The 19,997-nt window shown below is 45.2% G+C and overlaps 1 protein-coding gene and 2 long non-coding RNA genes across 3 annotated transcripts in view; 1 reads left to right on the top strand and 2 right to left on the bottom strand.

The window, feature by feature from the left end:
* Window positions 1-19,997, bottom strand: part of LOC113016963 (NACHT, LRR and PYD domains-containing protein 12-like) — a 405,899-nt gene that overhangs the window by 61,442 nt on the left and 324,460 nt on the right. The window lies entirely within an intron of this gene.
* Window positions 7,277-8,135, top strand: LOC113016969 (uncharacterized). Its single transcript, XR_003271339.2, has 2 exons — window positions 7,277-7,400; window positions 7,543-8,135. It is a non-coding gene; the product is annotated as an uncharacterized LOC113016969 (long non-coding RNA).
* LOC145424041 (uncharacterized) lies at window positions 9,833-14,164 on the bottom strand. Its single transcript, XR_013904997.1, has 2 exons — window positions 13,637-14,164; window positions 9,833-9,917 (listed from the first exon to the last, which is right to left on the bottom strand). It is a non-coding gene; the product is annotated as an uncharacterized LOC145424041 (long non-coding RNA).

The following is a 19,997-nucleotide window of genomic DNA, read 5'->3' as shown; positions in this document are numbered from 1 at the left end:
AGTGTTAGTAACACAAAGATGACAGAATGGGATCATCCACACAACACTAACATCTAAATCCACGGCAGGAACTCTTCCAGTGTCCTGAAAAATCTGTGTGCACGATGCTGAGATTAAAATCTGTCTGCTCATCTTAATGCAATATTTACTAAAGTCTGGTAGAAGTTTTACTGATTTCCAGTCCACTTAGCAGACGTGTGGATAGGTGGTGGGTTGTAGAGCAGACTGAAATCTTTAAGTTCATCCTCTGATTAAAAACTCAGACCCACAGATACAGGAAGTATAACCCTGGTGTAAGACAGGAAACGGCAACACGGCAGCCATCTTTTTCCTCCCATGATGACCAGTGTCCCAGCAGAAGCTGGGGTTTGTTAGATCCTGTTCGATCCAGAGGAAACAGGCTAAAAGAGTCGATCAGGGGGGATCATGGTTTTATTATGTGCTCGTTATGATTGAAGCTCTGGTTGTGTGTTAGAGACAGAACCTGCAGATTCCTCCACTCTGCCTCCTCCTGTCATGGTCCTGGGTCGGTGACCCAGCGCTTTTAGTTTGTTATCATTTTCTAGATGATGATTGTTTAAGTTCTGTGTTATTTTCGATCTGCCTCTGAGTCTGCGTCTGTATCTGTCTGTCTATGGTGTCTCCCCATCTGTTTGTGAATCTGTCTGTTTAGTTCAATGTCTTGTCTGGTTCCATGTATCTGAGTTTCCTGTTTTATTGTGAAGGTCCGTGTCATATGTGAGTGTGATCAGTTTACGTTTCCCCTGTCCCGTCAGCCCAGATTCCTCCCAGCTGTGTTGCCCTCCTGTCTCTCATCCCCTGATTACTGGTGTGTGTATTTAAGCCCTGTGTGTTCTCCTGCCTGTTGCTGGTTTGTCTGTGTTCCTCCGTGTCAGTCTGTTACCCTGTGTTCCACGGTGTCCTGTTCTTTGTCTGCGGCTCTCTGCTATTCATCATCCGTTGTCATATGCTCCCAGGTCTGTTATTTTAGTTCTCCCAGTTTAGGTGTCTTTAGTTGTTTGTTATGCCCCACTGTTTGTTTGCCACTACACCTCTGTAAATAAACCACCGGTATCTCATCCACTGCCTGCATCTTGGGTCCTCCTTCTATATCCACACGGCTCGCCTCGGCAGCCGTGACAGTACGAACCGGCCACTATGGACCCAGCAGCATTCAACCCGCCCAAGGAGCCCCGGGAGGACATTGTTTACTCCGTGGACAAATTAATCAACGCGTGGCTGGAGCACGAGGGGAGAGAATTTCGCCAAGCCGTGGCTAATCGGCTACAGCGCTTGGTTTCTGGTCTCCCCTGGCTGCTCAGCTCACTTCACCCGCTCGCACAGAATTTCATTCTGAATGGACTCCGTCTTCACCCCCCGGCTGCTACCACCCACCCTGCAGCTCATGCTTCACTGCCCAGTCCGACAGAGGATGTTCTGCCCGGCCCGTCAACCCAGCCTTCGAGGGGGAAACGGCGCTCACGCTGCCGACGCTCCTCGCCACAGTCGGACCTGGGGATTTCCGAGCAGCCAGCTGTGGTGAGTGGACAGGACAGTATTGTTGGTCTGAACTGTGGGACCGTTTACTCAGGGGTGATGTTCTGTACGGCACTGGACAAAAACTGTTTATCGCCAGAAGCTCAGTTAGCCGCCCGGCCAGAAGCTCAGTTAGCCGCCCGGCCAGAAGCTCAGTTAGCCGCCCGGCCAGAAGCTCAGTTAGCCGCCCGGCCAGAAGCTCAGTTAGCCGCCCGGCCAGAAGCTCAGTTAGCCGCCCGGCCAGAAGCCCAGTTAGCCGCCCGGCCACATTCAGCCTCACAATCCATAGCTCAATTACAGTCACAGCCAGACTTATTACAAACCCTGTTACAATCCATGGCCCAGTCAGTAGCCCGGTTAGCAGAAGAATCATTAGCTTTATCCTCAGTTCAGCAGTCACCAGCCCTGCATCCTGTGTCAGTTGCTCCACTAACCTGTTCAGCCATCACCTTCACCTACTCCTCCTGTACAGCAAGCCATGTCAGTCCAACCCATAACGGACAGTTCAACAACTCCGTACTCTAAGCAGAGAGACAAACCCAAGAACAATGTCAACATTCCTCAAAGGCTGGCCAGTTCTGGGACTGAGATGCACTCCAGGGCCTCCCCAGAGGCTGGGTTTCAGCCCCCATTAGACTCTGGACCCCTGGAGTTTAAGAAGCCAGCTGAGGACTGCACAGAGCTGTCGCTGCCTGAGCAGGGTCAATGCTCTGCGCAGCTGCAGGCCGCTATGTGTTTGCCAGAGGCCCGTGTGCCTGCTGGTCCTGTTCTGTCCCTGCCAGAGGCCCGTGTGCCTGCTGGTCCTGTTCTGTCCCTGCCAGAGGCCCGTGTGCCTGCTGGTCCTGTTCTGTCGCGTTCCTGCCAGAGGCCCGTGTGCCTGCTGGTCCTGTTCTGTCGCGTTCCTGCCAGAGGCCCGTGTGCCTGCTGGTCCTGTCGCGTTCCTGCCAGAGGCCCGTGTGCCTGCTGGTCCTGTTGCGTTCCTGCCAGAGGCCCGTGTGCCTGCTGGTCCTGTTGCGTTCCTGCCAGAGGCCCGTGTGCCTGCTGGTCCTGTTGCGTTCCTGCCAGAGGCCCGTGTGCCTGCTGGTCCTGTCGTGTTCCTGCCAGAGGTCTCCGCACCTGCTGGTTCTGTTCTGTGTGTGCCAGGGGCTCCAGTGCCCACTGGTTCTGAGACTGTTTTTGCTGGGGGGCCCGAGGAGCCCGTCCAGCCTTCTGCCTCGTCAGCTGGGGGGCCCGAGGAGCCCGTCCAGCCTCCTTCCTCGTCAGCTGGGGGGCCCGAGGAGCCCGTCCAACCACCAGCTGCTCCACCAGCAGCCTCATCCACGCTTGCAGCAGCAGTTTCATCCATGCCGCCACCTGCTGCAGCGCCTCCGTCTGCATCTCCCACGCCGTTGCCTGGCCCGGCCTCTGCTGCATCCTCCACGCCGTCGCCTGGTCCGGATTCAGCATCCTCAGCGTCGCCTGGTCCAGCGCATGCTTCGGCTTCATCCGCTTCACCTGGTCCAGCCACTGCTTCATCCTCGCCTGGTCCAGCCTCCGTGTCTTCATCGTCGCCTGGTCCAGCCTCTGCATCCTCGTCGCCTGGTCCAGCCTCTGCATCCTCGTCGCCTGGTCCAGCCTCTGCATCCTCGTCGCCTGGTCCAGCCTCTGCATCCTCGTCGCCTGGTCCAGCCTCTGCATCCTCGTCGCCTGGTCCAGCCTCTGCATCCTCGTCGCCTGGTCCAGCCTCTGCATCCTCGTCGCCTGGTCCAGCCTCTGCATCCTCGTCGCCTGGTCTAGCCTCTGCATCCTCGTCGCCTGGTCCAGCCTCTGCATCCTCGTCGCCTGGTCCAGCCTCTGCATCCTCGTCGTCTGGTCCAGCCTCTGCATCCTCGTCGTCTGGTCCAGCCTCTGCATCCTCGTCGTCTGGTCCAGCCTCTGCATCCTCGTCGTCTGGTCCAGCCTCTGCATCCTCGTCGTCTGGTCCAGCCTCTGCATCCTCGTCGTCTGGTCCAGCCTCTGCATCCTCGTCGTCTGGTCCAGCCTCTGCATCCTCGTCGTCTGGTCCAGCCTCTGCATCCTCGTCGTCTGGTCCAGCCTCGGCTTCAGCCTCCTCATCAGCAGCGTCCGCCTCGTCTGGTCCAGCCTCCGCTTCAGCGTCCGCCTCGTCTGGTCCAGCCTCCGCTTCAGCATCCGCCTCGTCTGGTCCAGCCTCCGCTTCAGCTTCCGCCTCGTCTGGTCCAGCCTCCGCTTCACCTGGGGCTGCAGGGGCCACGCAGCCTTCAGGTCCCCTACTACCACCTCCACATCGTCGGTCATCTGCCTGGCCGCCTGTTGGGCATCTCCGCCACCGTGGACGCCCTCCTGAACGCCGCCACTGCCTTCCACGTGGCCGGCCTCCGGACTTGTTTCCACGCCACTGTTGCCGTCCGCACGGTCGGCCCCCAGAACTGTTTCCACGCCGCTGTTGCCGTCCGCACGGTCGGCCCCCAGAACTGTTTCCACGCCGCTGCCTACTGCGTGGCCAGCATCGGGACCGGCCCCGCTGCCGTTCGCATGGTCGGCCTCCTGAACTTGACCATCTGGGCCTTTTGGACTCTGTCCCTCCGTCCTGGGCCCCCTCCGCCCACCCTGGTCGGGTGTTTTTTTCTTTTTTGGTTTTGGTCTGTTTTTTGTGTTTCTGCTGGGCTGTCTGGAGCCAGCCCTTGAGGGGGGGGTACTGTCATGGTCCTGGGTCGGTGACCCAGCGCTTTTAGTTTGTTATCATTTTCTAGATGATGATTGTTTAAGTTCTGTGTTATTTTCGATCTGCCTCTGAGTCTGCGTCTGTATCTGTCTGTCTATGGTGTCTCCCCATCTGTTTGTGAATCTGTCTGTTTAGTTCAATGTCTTGTCTGGTTCCATGTATCTGAGTTTCCTGTTTTATTGTGAAGGTCCGTGTCATATGTGAGTGTGATCAGTTTACGTTTCCCCTGTCCCGTCAGCCCAGATTCCTCCCAGCTGCGTTGCCCTCCTGTCTCTCATCCCCTGATTACTGGTGTGTGTGTGTGTGTGTATTTAAGCCCTGTGTGTTCTCCTGCCTGTTGCCGGTTCGTCTGTGTTCCTCCGTGTCAGTCTGTTACCCTGTGTTCCACGGTGTCCTGTTCCTCGTCTGCGTCTCTCTGCTATTCATCATCCGTTGTCATATGCTCCCAGGTCTGTTATTTTTAGTTCTCCCAGTTTAGGTGTCTTTAGTTGTTTGTTATGCCCCACTGTTTGTTTGCCACTACACCTCTGTAAATAAACCACCGGTATCTCATCCACTGCCTGCATCTTGGGTCCTCCTTCTATAGCCACACGGCTCGCCTCGGCAGCCGTGACACCTCCTCTGCAGGAATCAGCCTCTTGGCTGGTTTTATTCACCAACGTGAATAAAATCATCAAACTAATCCAAGTTCATTGTGAAATGCCTGCAAATGGAGGAATAAATCTGTCAGTTACCGTATAAAGTTTGAGTTTGTCAGTGTTTTACACGGAGACGGTCGTCAGATGTTGAATGTTTAGCATGAATGTTCCACATCTGGAGAAACCTTCAAGATTAAAGCCAGTGAAAAGTGAAGAGTTTCTGCAGCAGCCGCACTTCCTGCAAATCTGTTCTTTCAAAATAAAGTGAAGAATCTAAAATTATATTCACGACAGGTTTAAAGGTGAAGGTGGTCACATGGTTTTAGTGGAATGCCTACATGGGCGCGTCTGAGTGATTTTGATTCAGATTTGTGCAGCGTGGAGCAGTAAACACTTGTTTTTGTTCATCTGGACTCATGAAGGATTCCAGTTAGCACATTTCCAGCCAATGAAACGTAACTACAGGTGAAGACAAACACATTTAAGCTGCCTGACTCGAGTGTGGGTGCGTGTTCCCATTTTCAGGCTGTTTTAGTTTTCAGTTTAGAGGAACGCTGCAAACTCACAAAAACTTCTTTCTTGTGAGGTTTTGTTGTCAGACTGATAAAAGCAGCAGCAGCTGGTGTTTGATGAGCAGACGTGTGTTTCCTGTTCTGTAATAATCAGCTTGTTACCATCACATAATGAACTCAGCCGTGACCAATGAGGCCGTCCTTGTGCGGTTCTCTGGCGCTGATTCTGACTGTGACCTTCACCTCTGCAGGGTCGCTTCTGCTCGTGGCTGAGCTCGTGTTTGTCAGGCTGACAAAATAAAAGCTTCTTCATTTCTGTGGCTGAAGAGGAGTCTGCTCTTCTTCACCAACAGGAAGTGAAACATTTCTCACTGATTCTGAAATCTTCACTTGTCTCACAAATTCACAGTAACACACACACACGGTTGTGTTTTCATATCCTTGTGGGGACATCTATTTGACATCATGCTCTCCTCAGCCTTTTACTCTAACCATTAAGACTGAATGCCTAACCCTGACCTGACTGTCCCTGACACTAAAACCACATTCTGAGACTCACAAATGTCTTCAAACTTGTGGGGACGGGCATTTTGGTCCCCACAAATATATTAAAATCTGTAACACAATGTTTGGAGTTTAGTCTGTTACTGTTACTATTTTTACCATTTCTTTTTGGCGCAACTGTAATCCACATAATTTCCTTAGGGATTAATAAAGTATTCTGATTCTGATTGTTTCAGGATGACCTGCCATTATCCAATGACACATCTGCTTACCTGTATCTTTGGCTCATTTCTCCTCCTCTTCTTTTCTAATTTTTCTAAACTGAGCACCTGATGGCTTTGAACTTTTCTTGTCCATCTTCCATTGGCTTTAATTTTGCACTCCAGTATGAACACAAAAGTTTCAGTGCTTCGTTTAAACTGTATGATACTTATACTGACCCAGGGTCAGTGTAAAATACAATCCTAGCTGTGTGAACAAAGCCTGGCTCCTTTAATCCTGCATGACAAACCTCAGGATGCAGGTTATTATTACTCTTTCCTGCTGGCACACCTGTCACACCTGAGAGTCAGCTAGAAACTTACAGTGTAGTGTGCATCATGCAAAGACTGCCAGACTCTGTAATACTGCAAATGATCAGTGACTCAGGTTAACACTAAACTTTAAACGGCACCTCTGTGTCTCTGTGTGCTGAACATTTAGGATTGAGTCAGGCTGCATCAGCTGAAGCTGTTATTTGTATATATCAGTATTTTTTATTCAGGTGTGGGGAAAATACGTAAGACTGCAGTGAAGCGATGCACCAGATGAATCCCTGGCCAAAGGTATCGTACTTAAATCAGACTACTGATCCAGCCACATCAGCCTTTTGTGAGGTCTGTTTAAAGTAGACTAAAAGTGAACTGCAGGTTCCTGAGAGGTGGACTGTGAGCACAGAAACACATGTTCATACATACAGCTGCAGCAAACTTACATTAATTTTAAATAGATTTGTTACTCTGATGTCTGTCTCTGTGTTAGTCCTCTGACAGACTGGTGACCTGTCCAGGTGTGCTCTACCTATGACTACTGGGACAGGCTCTAGCCTCTGTAAAAGAAATGTTCTGTTATTCTCATTTAAAGTATTTAAGTGCTTATGCATATGCTTAGTTGTGACACTGTTACTGTTCAGTGAAAGTTTCTAAAACTAGATGAACTTACTTCAGCGTCAGCAGTTTGAGAAAACAACTCCCTTTACAGGTGCTGATAAGGCCAAGGGCACAAAACAGCTTAACCATTGATCCGTTAGGTTTCATAGCGAGACACGTGAAGTGTGGTAGGATCAGTTTGTAACTTCCTCCCTCTTCCTTGGAATGCATAAAGGAGGAGGAGCAGCATATCAGTCTTGGACTGTGTAACCTGCCGGAGCAGCACTGAATGACCACCACACACGAGCATGTTCCTGCAACATTCAGCATCTGATCCTTCATCTGTGTGCTTCTGCTTTTGGTAAGTAGAGTTACCCAACTCCAGTATTTCTAAACACATGCCATCCATTTCTAACGGCCTGGTTACTTCCTGTCAGTTACTTTAGAAACCATGTGGTCACCTGACCTAACACTGTTTCTTCTTCTTCCCCTTAATGTTCAAGTGTCACGTGTCAAACAGCTGGAGAGGAAACTACACCAGTGTACTGGGATGTTTCAGCAACACGTGCCAGATGCTGTTCCTTCATGGTGACATCACCAGAGACAGCCCCACCCACCTCAGGACCTCGCCATTGATCATGATGATTATAATGATGACAGCGAGCGGAACTAAGACTGTAAAAATCCACGACCAGAATGTTTCTTTCTAATTATGAATGAATACTGAGAGCCTCTTTCTGTGTTTTGTCTGTTTTGGGTTTTTACCTCATTTGTTACTAACAAAGTTCACAAACTCACACAGTTTACATTCTGTATGTTTCCATCTTTACCAGCCACACTAACTGCATTTAAGAAAATAATCCTTAGAAATCGTCGTTTTTCTCTTTTGTAATTGATGATAATTCAGTGAATATACTGCGCTGCTTCCTTCTATTGCGTCACACATTGCTTTAAGTTTTTCAGTGTCCAGTTATTTTTTACTGCTGTTTGAATTCTCTGTATGTTTGACCCTGTAGACTGTTTGAGGGACTGCTTGTCTTCCTGTTTGTTACCGCCGCCTGTTTTTTTTAATAAAGATTTGGATTTCTGACTTCAACACAGCCTCTGCGTGTCCTCCCTTTGTGTCCTCTTCCTCTGTGAATGTGTTGCATGTGTCACAGATTCCTTTTATTAACAGCTTTCCCACAGTGAGTTGCATCAGCATTCATTCACAGCACATTTCAGAAGGATTCAGATTAATACAGTGATCTTACAGTCAGAATGATCCTGACAGAGTGCCACTGTAAATGATCTTTCATCAGGTCAATTTCAAAGTTCAGTATTTCAAAGCAGGAGTTATGAAGAATCATGCTGGCATTAGGACTAATAATATGTACTTACAAAGTCAAAGTTTTTTAATTATGCTAGAATATTGGAAGACAATCAACTTTTAGTGTTTTCCGCATATTAATTATTCTGAAATAGAGACGGTGACCCTAACTGTACAGAAGCACTAAACAACTGACAATCTAACAGACATCATTGGCCTGAGCTGTCATGCACAGTGAGTCTGATCCTTTGCTGTGAGAGTCTGACAAGCATGTTTCTGGTCAGTTTGGAAGAAATAATATCACAATGTTGATCTTTTTTCCAATATTCCTTCTCTTTTACAACATAAACTGTGATCAAAGCTACTTATGTTCACAGCATGTAATAATACTGACAGTCCAGGGCATTGTGGTCTGTTGAGCTAGGGTTAGGGTTAGCAATTCAGACATATGTAATCAATATTAAACGTCTCTGACGTGGGCCACTGTGTTGGGAAATCCATACCAGGCTGGAAGGAGTCAAGGTAGGTGAGCATCCACGAGAAGACAGCAGATGCATCCTACTAATACTGACAGGACCAGGAGACTCCAGAAACCCAGCATCTTCTCTTCAGTGCCATCCTCTCCTGTTACCCTCTCTGCCGGCAGCTCTTTGAGTATGGTGTAGATAAGGGCGCAGAGAAACCCTTATTACTAATTTGTATTATAATTCAGTTTTCATGAAATATTCATATTCAGTATCGGTCCTTTTATATTAATAACCACGTATCCACCCAGGCTCATGGTGGGGCAGGGCTCTGTCCTGGGATGCTTGAGTACAAGGTAATGTACACCTGACCAGGTATCCAGTCTGTCAGAATTGTTTTCAATATTTGGTTCAAAAACATGAGTGACAAGGCCTATAATAAAAGGCCTATAATTAAAGAACAAAGTGGGGTTTGAGTTCGAGTTGCGGCAGACTGTCACTACTTGTAAATGGAACGCAGCCTTCCTGTGGCGGACAGCTAATAACAGGAATCGGACGCGGTCCACCCAAGTCCACAGCAACCACCATAGCAACCGCCTAGCATGACCTTAAAAACACATTCTGTCTTCATAACTATCAAAAACATGAAATGATTTGCAAAGTGTGAAAGTGTTACAGCTGCAGAGAGCTATGGCGGTATCTTTGGAAGCTGTTTACATAGCTAATAATATACGATGTAACCATGGAGACAGTCAGTCACGTGAGCTAGCGGTGCATGTTTACTACAGTGAATAAGGTGATTGCGTGCACAGCGTCCACACGCTGCAGAGGGTAAAGACATTACTTCAATATTGTTTTATATTGATGTATATTTGCCTTCTGTTGACCATCACCTCAGGTTCACATCACAGTTTCAGCAGACAGATGCACACTGTCTAAATATGAACACATTCAAAAACTCATGTCTCAGAAATAAGCACAGCTGTTCATGTTTGTCATTAGAGTTTTATTTGTAAGAAATAGATGCATAGTAATAATTAACACCATCAATGACATTTATGCAACATTGTTTTTTTCTGCAGTGGCAGAAAAACATAAAAAAACCCTTTCAGACTGTTCGTGGCCAAAAGTGGCCACCCCTTGTTTACATTTACAAAATGCTATAAATGTCCAGTTTTTTTACATGATTTTTTAGATTAGCATCAGGGCTGTTCATGAAAATCAAAATTTCAATCAAATTCATAATTTTAACCCTTTAAATACCAGTTAAATCACATAATTGTAATGATTTACATAGGGATAAAAGCATAAAATCCCCATTTTTTTCTAAATAATACATGCAAACTGATTTATTTTCTAACCATGATGAAGGTTAGATGCATAGCAATAATTAAAAGTATCAATGAGTTTTATGCATCTTTGTTTTTTGTGCAGTGAGAGAAAAACAAAAAAAAATCCCTCTCAGTTTGTTCGTGGCCAAAAATGGCCACCCCCTGTTTACATTTACAAAATGCTATAAAATTCATATATTAAAACATTTTTCTACTTTCATTGACTTGATTTTTTAAATTAGCACCGCTTCTAGTCATAAAAACCAAAATATAATTCAAATTATACTGATATTATACCCTTTGAATACCAGTCAGGTTATGTATTATTATAGTAAAAATAGTAATAAAGTTCACATGTTTTAGCATATAAATGGTGAAACCTAATATGTTTTTTATCATCATTGCAGGTCAGTAACAGTAACTGTCACAATGCTTTATTTTTACTTTATTTATTTATTTATTCTTTCTTTTTTTTGGGGGGGGGGGGAAGAGATGAATGGCCAAAAGCAATGTCACACATGGTGTGTTAGTGGCCAGTGAGGCAATTTAATGACCAAATAAAAGAGCTCAATATTGAGCCAGAGAGCCATAATCCTTCGTGCCCAGAAGCGGAGAGTTGGCGAGGCCGGCTCTCACCTTCAGATTATGAGACTGACACACTGCCTACTGCGCCAACGAGACGGCCGCCGGCAGCTGTCTGAGGAAAATGTGGGCGAAGAGGAATCCCCCGTCGTCCGGTCCGAGAAAGGATAGCATGTGCTCCATCAGTTCGAGAGCCGTACCACCACCCAGGCCTGAGAGGGAGAGGAGCTTCTCGGCTCGCTCTGCGTCGGTGAGGGCATAGCGCCGAAGAAGCAGCTCTTTAGGGGCGGCGTACTTCTCTCGGGTGGGTGGATCCCGGAGGAGCGTCAACGCACGACGGGTGGCTAGCGGGTCGAGAGAAGCCACCACATGGTGATATTTCGTGTCGTCAGCCGAGATGCCACGAAGGGCGAACTGGGCCTCCACGTGCACGAACCACGATGGGGGATCGTGAAGCCAAAAGTCCGACAGCTCGAGCGCCACAGCAAACGTAGCTGCAGCCGGAGGCAGAGGGCTGGCGGCTGCTGATGCATCCAGAGCGGAGTCGGCGCCACCAATGTGGAAATAAACACAGACGACACGAGAGCTGTCGATAAACACTGCTCGTTTATTGCTCATCACCACAGAACTCAACACTTTCACTCCAAAACACAGCAACAACACTTCCTGAGAACTGGGTGTGAGTGGAGCCCTCCAGTGGTCTGGAGTGGAGTGAGTGGAGCCCTCCAATCATTGGGGGGGGGGGGCTCCACCTCCATGCCCCCCAACCCCAATCCTCCCCCAAAGAAGAGGATTCGGGCACTGGCTAGAACTCATCAGTGGTGATGCAGCCAGCCTCTTTGAAGATTGTCCCCTCATCTTCTGGAGAGCAGGTTTCTTCATCTTGGGCAGATGTATTTTCTTCAAGGACAGATGACTGCTGCTGTCCTTGCTCTCTGACCAGATCATATAGGCAGTGCTTGAAGCAGTGATGACCTTCTTGCCATATTGACAGAATACATTATCTGGAAGCTGTTAGGCTTACTTACAGCAGTAGCTCTGTCTGCACCTGCAGAAACTCCAGGACACGTTTACAAACAGTGTTTGTTGTTGTTTGCGCTCCAGCTGCAGCTGCAGGTTTGAACTCTGCAAAATGTCCTGTGATTGGGGTTTTTTTTGTTTTTGTTTTTATTTCTAGAGTTGATATTTTGGGTATGGTATCTTTTGATGAAAAATACAAGAGTAAAAGTGCTTTTAGCATGTGCTTCAAAGCTGAGTTTGACTGGGAACCTCAAAGCTCAATATCCTGCATCCACAGAAATTCACTGCAGCCTATGTAATGTTTGAATTTATTCCAGTCTATCTTGCAAAGACATGTTTGTACTGCAATGTCATGCATAAACACAAACTATTAGATCCTTAAGATCAAACCTATGTCAAAATTGTTTCATTATTTTGGTCCATTGGAGTGTGGTAGGCCATCAAAGGCTGCTACTAGAAACTCAGAATATTACATGAAATTGCTTGCTTGGCCAAAAATGGGTAAATGATGTCATTTGGTAAAAAACATTAAAAACTACAATTTTCATGTGTTGACTTTAGAATGAAAGCAATTTTACCTAAATTGCATGATATAGTACTGTCAGTAACAAGGAATCAAAAAAGGTGGTTATAATGGGTTTCAATTGGCCACAAATGGCCACGATAGAACCAAGAGGAACTATTTAGTGTATAGTGAATATTATTGACATTATTAAGGAGCTGATGTTGAAAATTAAAAAATCTGACAAAAATACACACCTTTGGGAAGTTTCATTCCACTGGCATTAACAGAACAAAAATGGTTGAAAAACGAAAAGCAAAGTGGCCACAAATGGCCAGGATAGAGCCCTGAGGGAACAAAAATCCAACTAGGATTCTTGCATATGATGAATGAAGTCTGTCTTTGACTGTATTGTCCAGCTGATCCATCAAACCCCCAGCAGGTGAACCTTATTCATGACATAACACGGCAACAATGTAAAAAATGAAACAGCAACAGTCTAAATGTAAAGTGCATTCTAAAGTCCTCTTCAATAAATCATATGCAAAAAGTCATTCAGGACTGTAAAACGTGAACTACAGAACCCAGAGTCTTCATCATTAAATCTCTGGTTGCTTCATTTTTCTATCCTATATCAGATACTTTAAGGTTAGGTTAGGTGAAGTTGCATTCTCATGGTGAGGCAAAGTGCTTTATGTGTGTGTGTGCGTGTCATGAACGGCTATAAAAGGCCTATAATTAAAGAACAAAGTGGGGTTTGAGTTCGAGTTGCGGCAGACTGTCACTACTTGTAAATGGAACGCAGCCTTCCTGTGGCGGACAGCTAATAACAGGAATCGGACGCGGTCCACCCAAGTCCACAGCAACCACCATAGCAACCGCCTAGCATGACCTTAAAAACACATTCTGTCTTCATAACTATCAAAAACATGAAATGATTTGCAAAGTGTGAAAGTGTTACAGCTGCAGAGAGCTATGGCGGTATCTTTGGAAGCTGTTTACATAGCTAATAATATACGATGTAACCATGGAGACAGTCAGTCACGTGAGCTAGCGGTGCATGTTTACTACAGTGAATAAGGTGATTGCGTGCACAGCGTCCACACGCTGCAGAGGGTAAAGACATTACTTCAATATTGTTTTATATTGATGTATATTTGCCTTCTGTTGACCATCACCTCAGGTTCACATCACAGTTTCAGCAGACAGATGCACACTGTCTAAATATGAACACATTCAAAAACTCATGTCTCAGAAATAAGCACAGCTGTTCATGTTTGTCATTAGAGTTTTATTTGTAAGAAATAGATGCATAGTAATAATTAACACCATCAATGACATTTATGCAACATTGTTTTTTTCTGCAGTGGCAGAAAAACATAAAAAAACCCTTTCAGACTGTTCGTGGCCAAAAGTGGCCACCCCTTGTTTACATTTACAAAATGCTATAAATGTCCAGTTTTTTTACATGATTTTTTAGATTAGCATCAGGGCTGTTCATGAAAATCAAAATTTCAATCAAATTCATAATTTTAACCCTTTAAATACCAGTTAAATCACATAATTGTAATGATTTACATAGGGATAAAAGCATAAAATCCCCATTTTTTTCTAAATAATACATGCAAACTGATTTATTTTCTAACCATGATGAAGGTTAGATGCATAGCAATAATTAAAAGTATCAATGAGTTTTATGCATCTTTGTTTTTTTGTGCAGTGAGAGAAAAACAAAAAAAAATCCCTCTCAGTTTGTTCGTGGCCAAAAATGGCCACCCCCTGTTTACATTTACAAAATGCTATAAAATTCATATATTAAAACATTTTTCTACTTTCATTGACTTGATTTTTTAAATTAGCACCGCTTCTAGTCATAAAAACCAAAATATAATTCAAATTATACTGATATTATACCCTTTGAATGCCAGTCAGGTTATGTATTATTATAGTAAAAATAGTAATAAAGTTCACATGTTTTAGCATATAAATGGTGAAACCTAATATGTTTTTTATCATCATTGCAGGTCAGTAACAGTAACTGTCACAATGCTTTATTTTTACTTTATTTATTTATTTATTCTTTCTTTTTTTTGGGGGGGGGGGAAGAGATGAATGGCCAAAAGCAATGTCACACATGGTGTGTTAGTGGCCAGTGAGGCAATTTAATGACCAAATAAAAGAGCTCAATATTGAGCCAGAGAATACGATCCGCGTCCTCAGCCAGGGAGCCATAATCCTTCGTGCCCAGAAGCGGAGAGTTGGCGAGGCCGGCTCTCACCTTCAGATTATGAGACTGACACACTGCCTACTGCGCCAACGAGACGGCCGCCGGCAGCTGTCTGAGGAAAATGTGGGCGAAGAGGAATCCCCCGTCGTCCGGTCCGAGAAAGGATAGCATGTGCTCCATCAGTTCGAGAGCCGTACCACCACCCAGGCCTGAGAGGGAGAGGAGCTTCTCGGCTCGCTCTGCGTCGGTGAGGGCATAGCGCCGAAGAAGCAGCTCTTTAGGGGCGGCGTACTTCTCTCGGGTGGGTGGATCCCGGAGGAGCGTCAACGCACGACGGGTGGCTAGCGGGTCGAGAGAAGCCACCACATGGTGATATTTCGTGTCGTCAGCCGAGATGCCACGAAGGGCGAACTGGGCCTCCACGTGCACGAACCACGATGGGGGATCGTGAAGCCAAAAGTCCGACAGCTCGAGCGCCACAGCAAACGTAGCTGCAGCCGGAGGCAGAGGGCTGGCGGCTGCTGATGCATCCAGAGCGGAGTCGGCGCCACCAATGTGGAAATAAACACAGACGACACGAGAGCTGTCGATAAACACTGCTCGTTTATTGCTCATCACCACAGAACTCAACACTTTCACTCCAAAACACAGCAACAACACTTCCTGAGAACTGGGTGTGAGTGGAGCCCTCCAGTGGTCTGGAGTGGAGTGAGTGGAGCCCTCCAATCATTGGGGGGGGGGGCTCCACCTCCATGCCCCCCAACCCCAATCCTCCCCCAAAGAAGAGGATTCGGGCACTGGCTAGAACTCATCAGTGGTGATGCAGCCAGCCTCTTTGAAGATTGTCCCCTCATCTTCTGGAGAGCAGGTTTCTTCATCTTGGGCAGATGTATTTTCTTCAAGGACAGATGACTGCTGCTGTCCTTGCTCTCTGACCAGATCATATAAGCAGTGCTTGAAGCAGTGATGACCTTCTTGCCATATTGACAGAATACATTATCTGGAAGCTGTTAGGCTTACTTACAGCAGTAGCTCTGTCTGCACCTGCAGAAACTCCAGGACACGTTTACAAACAGTGTTTGTTGTTGTTTGCGCTCCAGCTGCAGCTGCAGGTTTGAACTCTGCAAAATGTCCTGTGATTGGGGTTTTTTTTGTTTTTGTTTTTATTTCTAGAGTTGATATTTTGGGTATGGTATCTTTTGATGAAAAATACAAGAGTAAAAGTGCTTTTAGCATGTGCTTCAAAGCTGAGTTTGACTGGGAACCTCAAAGCTCAATATCCTGCATCCACAGAAATTCACTGCAGCCTATGTAATGTTTGAATTTATTCCAGTCTATCTTGCAAATACATGTTTGTACTGCAATGTCATGCATAAACACAAACTATTAGATCCTTAAGATCAAACCTATGTCAAAATTGTTTCATTATTTTGGTCCATTGGAGTGTGGTAGGCCATCAAAGGCTGCTACTAGAAACTCAGAATATTACATGAAATTGCTTGCTTGGCCAAAAATGGGTAAATGATGTCATTTGGTAAAAAACATTAAAAACTACAATTTTCATGTGTTGACTTTAGAATGAAAGCAATTTTACCTAAATTGCATGATATAGTACTGTCAGTAACAAGGAATCAAAAAAGGTGGTTATAATGGGTTTCAATTGGCCACAAATGGCCACGATAGAACCAAGAGGAACTATTTAGTGTATAGTGAATATTATTGACATTATTAAGGAGCTGATGTTGAAAATTAAAAAATCTGACAAAAATACACACCTTTGGGAAGTTTCATTCCACTGGCATTAACAGAACAAAAATGGTTGAAAAACGAAAAGCAAAGTGGCCACAAATGGCCAGGATAGAGCCCTGAGGGAACAAAAATCCAACTAGGATTCTTGCATATGATGAATGAAGTCTGTCTTTGACTGTATTGTCCAGCTGATCCATCAAACCCCCAGCAGGTGAACCTTATTCATGACATAACACGGCAACAATGTAAAAAATGAAACAGCAACAGTCTAAATGTAAAGTGCATTCTAAAGTCCTCTTCAATAAATCATATGCAAAGAGTCATTCAGGACTGTAAAACGTGAACTACAGAACCCAGAGTCTTCATCATTAAATCTCTGGTTGCTTCATTTTTCTATCCTATATCAGATACTTTAAGGTTAGGTTAGGTGAAGTTGCATTCTCATGGTGAGGCAAAGTGCTTTATGTGTGTGTGTGCGTGTCATGAACGGCTATAAAAGGCCTATAATTAAAGAACAAAGTGGGGTTTGAGTTCGAGTTGCGGCAGACTGTCACTACTTGTAAATGGAACGCAGCCTTCCTGTGGCGGACAGCTGATAACAGGAATCGGACGCGGTCCACCCAAGTCCACAGCAACCACCATAGCAACCGCCTAGCATGACCTTAAAAACACATTCTGTCTTCATAACTATCAAAAACATGAAATGATTTGCAAAGTGTGAAAGTGTTACAGCTGCAGAGAGCTATGGCGGTATCTTTGGAAGCTGTTTACATAGCTAATAATATACGATGTAACCATGGAGACAGTCAGTCACGTGAGCTAGCGGTGCATGTTTACTACAGTGAATAAGGTGATTGCGTGCACAGCGTCCACACGCTGCAGAGGGTAAAGACATTACTTCAATATTGTTTTATATTGATGTATATTTGCCTTCTGTTGACCATCACCTCAGGTTCACATCACAGTTTCAGCAGACAGATGCACACTGTCTAAATATGAACACATTCAAAAACTCATGTCTCAGAAATAAGCACAGCTGTTCATGTTTGTCATTAGAGTTTTATTTGTAAGAAATAGATGCATAGTAATAATTAACACCATCAATGACATTTATGCAACATTGTTTTTTTCTGCAGTGGCAGAAAAACATAAAAAAACCCTTTCAGACTGTTCGTGGCCAAAAGTGGCCACCCCTTGTTTACATTTACAAAATGCTATAAATGTCCAGTTTTTTTACATGATTTTTTAGATTAGCATCAGGGCTGTTCATGAAAATCAAAATTTCAATCAAATTCATAATTTTAACCCTTTAAATACCAGTTAAATCACATAATTGTAATGATTTACATAGGGATAAAAGCATAAAATCCCCATTTTTTTCTAAATAATACATGCAAACTGATTTATTTTCTAACCATGATGAAGGTTAGATGCATAGCAATAATTAAAAGTATCAATGAGTTTTATGCATCTTTGTTTTTTTGTGCAGTGAGAGAAAAACAAAAAAAAATCCCTCTCAGTTTGTTCGTGGCCAAAAATGGCCACCCCCTGTTTACATTTACAAAATGCTATAAAATTCATATATTAAAACATTTTTCTACTTTCATTGACTTGATTTTTTAAATTAGCACCGCTTCTAGTCATAAAAACCAAAATATAATTCAAATTATACTGATATTATACCCTTTGAATACCAGTCAGGTTATGTATTATTATAGTAAAAATAGTAATAAAGTTCACATGTTTTAGCATATAAATGGTGAAACCTAATATGTTTTTTATCATCATTGCAGGTCAGTAACAGTAACTGTCACAATGCTTTATTTTTACTTTATTTATTTATTTATTCTTTCTTTTTTTTGGGGGGGGGGGGGAAGAGATGAATGGCCAAAAGCAATGTCACACATGGTGTGTTAGTGGCCAGTGAGGCAATTTAATGACCAAATAAAAGAGCTCAATATTGAGCCAGAGAATACGATCCGCGTCCTCAGCCAGGGAGCCATAATCCTTCGTGCCCAGAAGCGGAGAGTTGGCGAGGCCGGCTCTCACCTTCAGATTATGAGACTGACACACTGCCTACTGCGCCAACGAGACGGCCGCCGGCAGCTGTCTGAGGAAAATGTGGGCGAAGAGGAATCCCCCGTCGTCCGGTCCGAGAAAGGATAGCATGTGCTCCATCAGTTCGAGAGCCGTACCACCACCCAGGCCTGAGAGGGAGAGGAGCTTCTCGGCTCGCTCTGCGTCGGTGAGGGCATAGCGCCGAAGAAGCAGCTCTTTAGGGGCGGCGTACTTCTCTCGGGTGGGTGGATCCCGGAGGAGCGTCAACGCACGACGGGTGGCTAGCGGGTCGAGAGAAGCCACCACATGGTGATATTTCGTGTCGTCAGCCGAGATGCCACGAAGGGCGAACTGGGCCTCCACGTGCACGAACCACGATGGGGGATCGTGAAGCCAAAAGTCCGACAGCTCGAGCGCCACAGCAAACGTAGCTGCAGCCGGAGGCAGAGGGCTGGCGGCTGCTGATGCATCCAGAGCGGAGTCGGCGCCACCAATGTGGAAATAAACACAGACGACACGAGAGCTGTCGATAAACACTGCTCGTTTATTGCTCATCACCACAGAACTCAACACTTTCACTCCAAAACACAGCAACAACACTTCCTGAGAACTGGGTGTGAGTGGAGCCCTCCAGTGGTCTGGAGTGGAGTGAGTGGAGCCCTCCAATCATTGGGGGGGGGGGCTCCACCTCCATGCCCCCCAACCCCAATCCTCCCCCAAAGAAGAGGATTCGGGCACTGGCTAGAACTCATCAGTGGTGATGCAGCCAGCCTCTTTGAAGATTGTCCCCTCATCTTCTGGAGAGCAGGTTTCTTCATCTTGGGCAGATGTATTTTCTTCAAGGACAGATGACTGCTGCTGTCCTTGCTCTCTGACCAGATCATATAGGCAGTGCTTGAAGCAGTGATGACCTTCTTGCCATATTGACAGAATACATTATCTGGAAGCTGTTAGGCTTACTTACAGCAGTAGCTCTGTCTGCACCTGCAGAAACTCCAGGACACGTTTACAAACAGTGTTTGTTGTTGTTTGCGCTCCAGCTGCAGCTGCAGGTTTGAACTCTGCAAAATGTCCTGTGATTGGGGTTTTTTTTGTTTTTGTTTTTATTTCTAGAGTTGATATTTTGGGTATGGTATCTTTTGATGAAAAATACAAGAGTAAAAGTGCTTTTAGCATGTGCTTCAAAGCTGAGTTTGACTGGGAACCTCAAAGCTCAATATCCTGCATCCACAGAAATTCACTGCAGCCTATGTAATGTTTGAATTTATTCCAGTCTATCTTGCAAATACATGTTTGTACTGCAATGTCATGCATAAACACAAACTATTAGATCCTTAAGATCAAACCTATGTCAAAATTGTTTCATTATTTTGGTCCATTGGAGTGTGGTAGGCCATCAAAGGCTGCTACTAGAAACTCAGAATATTACATGAAATTGCTTGCTTGGCCAAAAATGGGTAAATGATGTCATTTGGTAAAAAACATTAAAAACTACAATTTTCATGTGTTGACTTTAGAATGAAAGCAATTTTACCTAAATTGCATGATATAGTACTGTCAGTAACAAGGAATCAAAAAAGGTGGTTATAATGGGTTTCAATTGGCCACAAATGGCCACGATAGAACCCAGAGGAACTATTTAGTGTATAGTGAATATTATTGACATTATTAAGGAGCTGATGTTGAAAATTAAAAAATCTGACAAAAATACACACC

Source organism: Astatotilapia calliptera, chromosome 23 (assembly GCF_964374335.1).
Source record: "Astatotilapia calliptera chromosome 23, fAstCal68.1, whole genome shotgun sequence".
In the NCBI taxonomy this organism is placed as follows: Eukaryota; Metazoa; Chordata; class Actinopteri; order Cichliformes; family Cichlidae; genus Astatotilapia; species Astatotilapia calliptera.
This window is presented reverse-complemented; position numbering and strand designations above follow the sequence as displayed.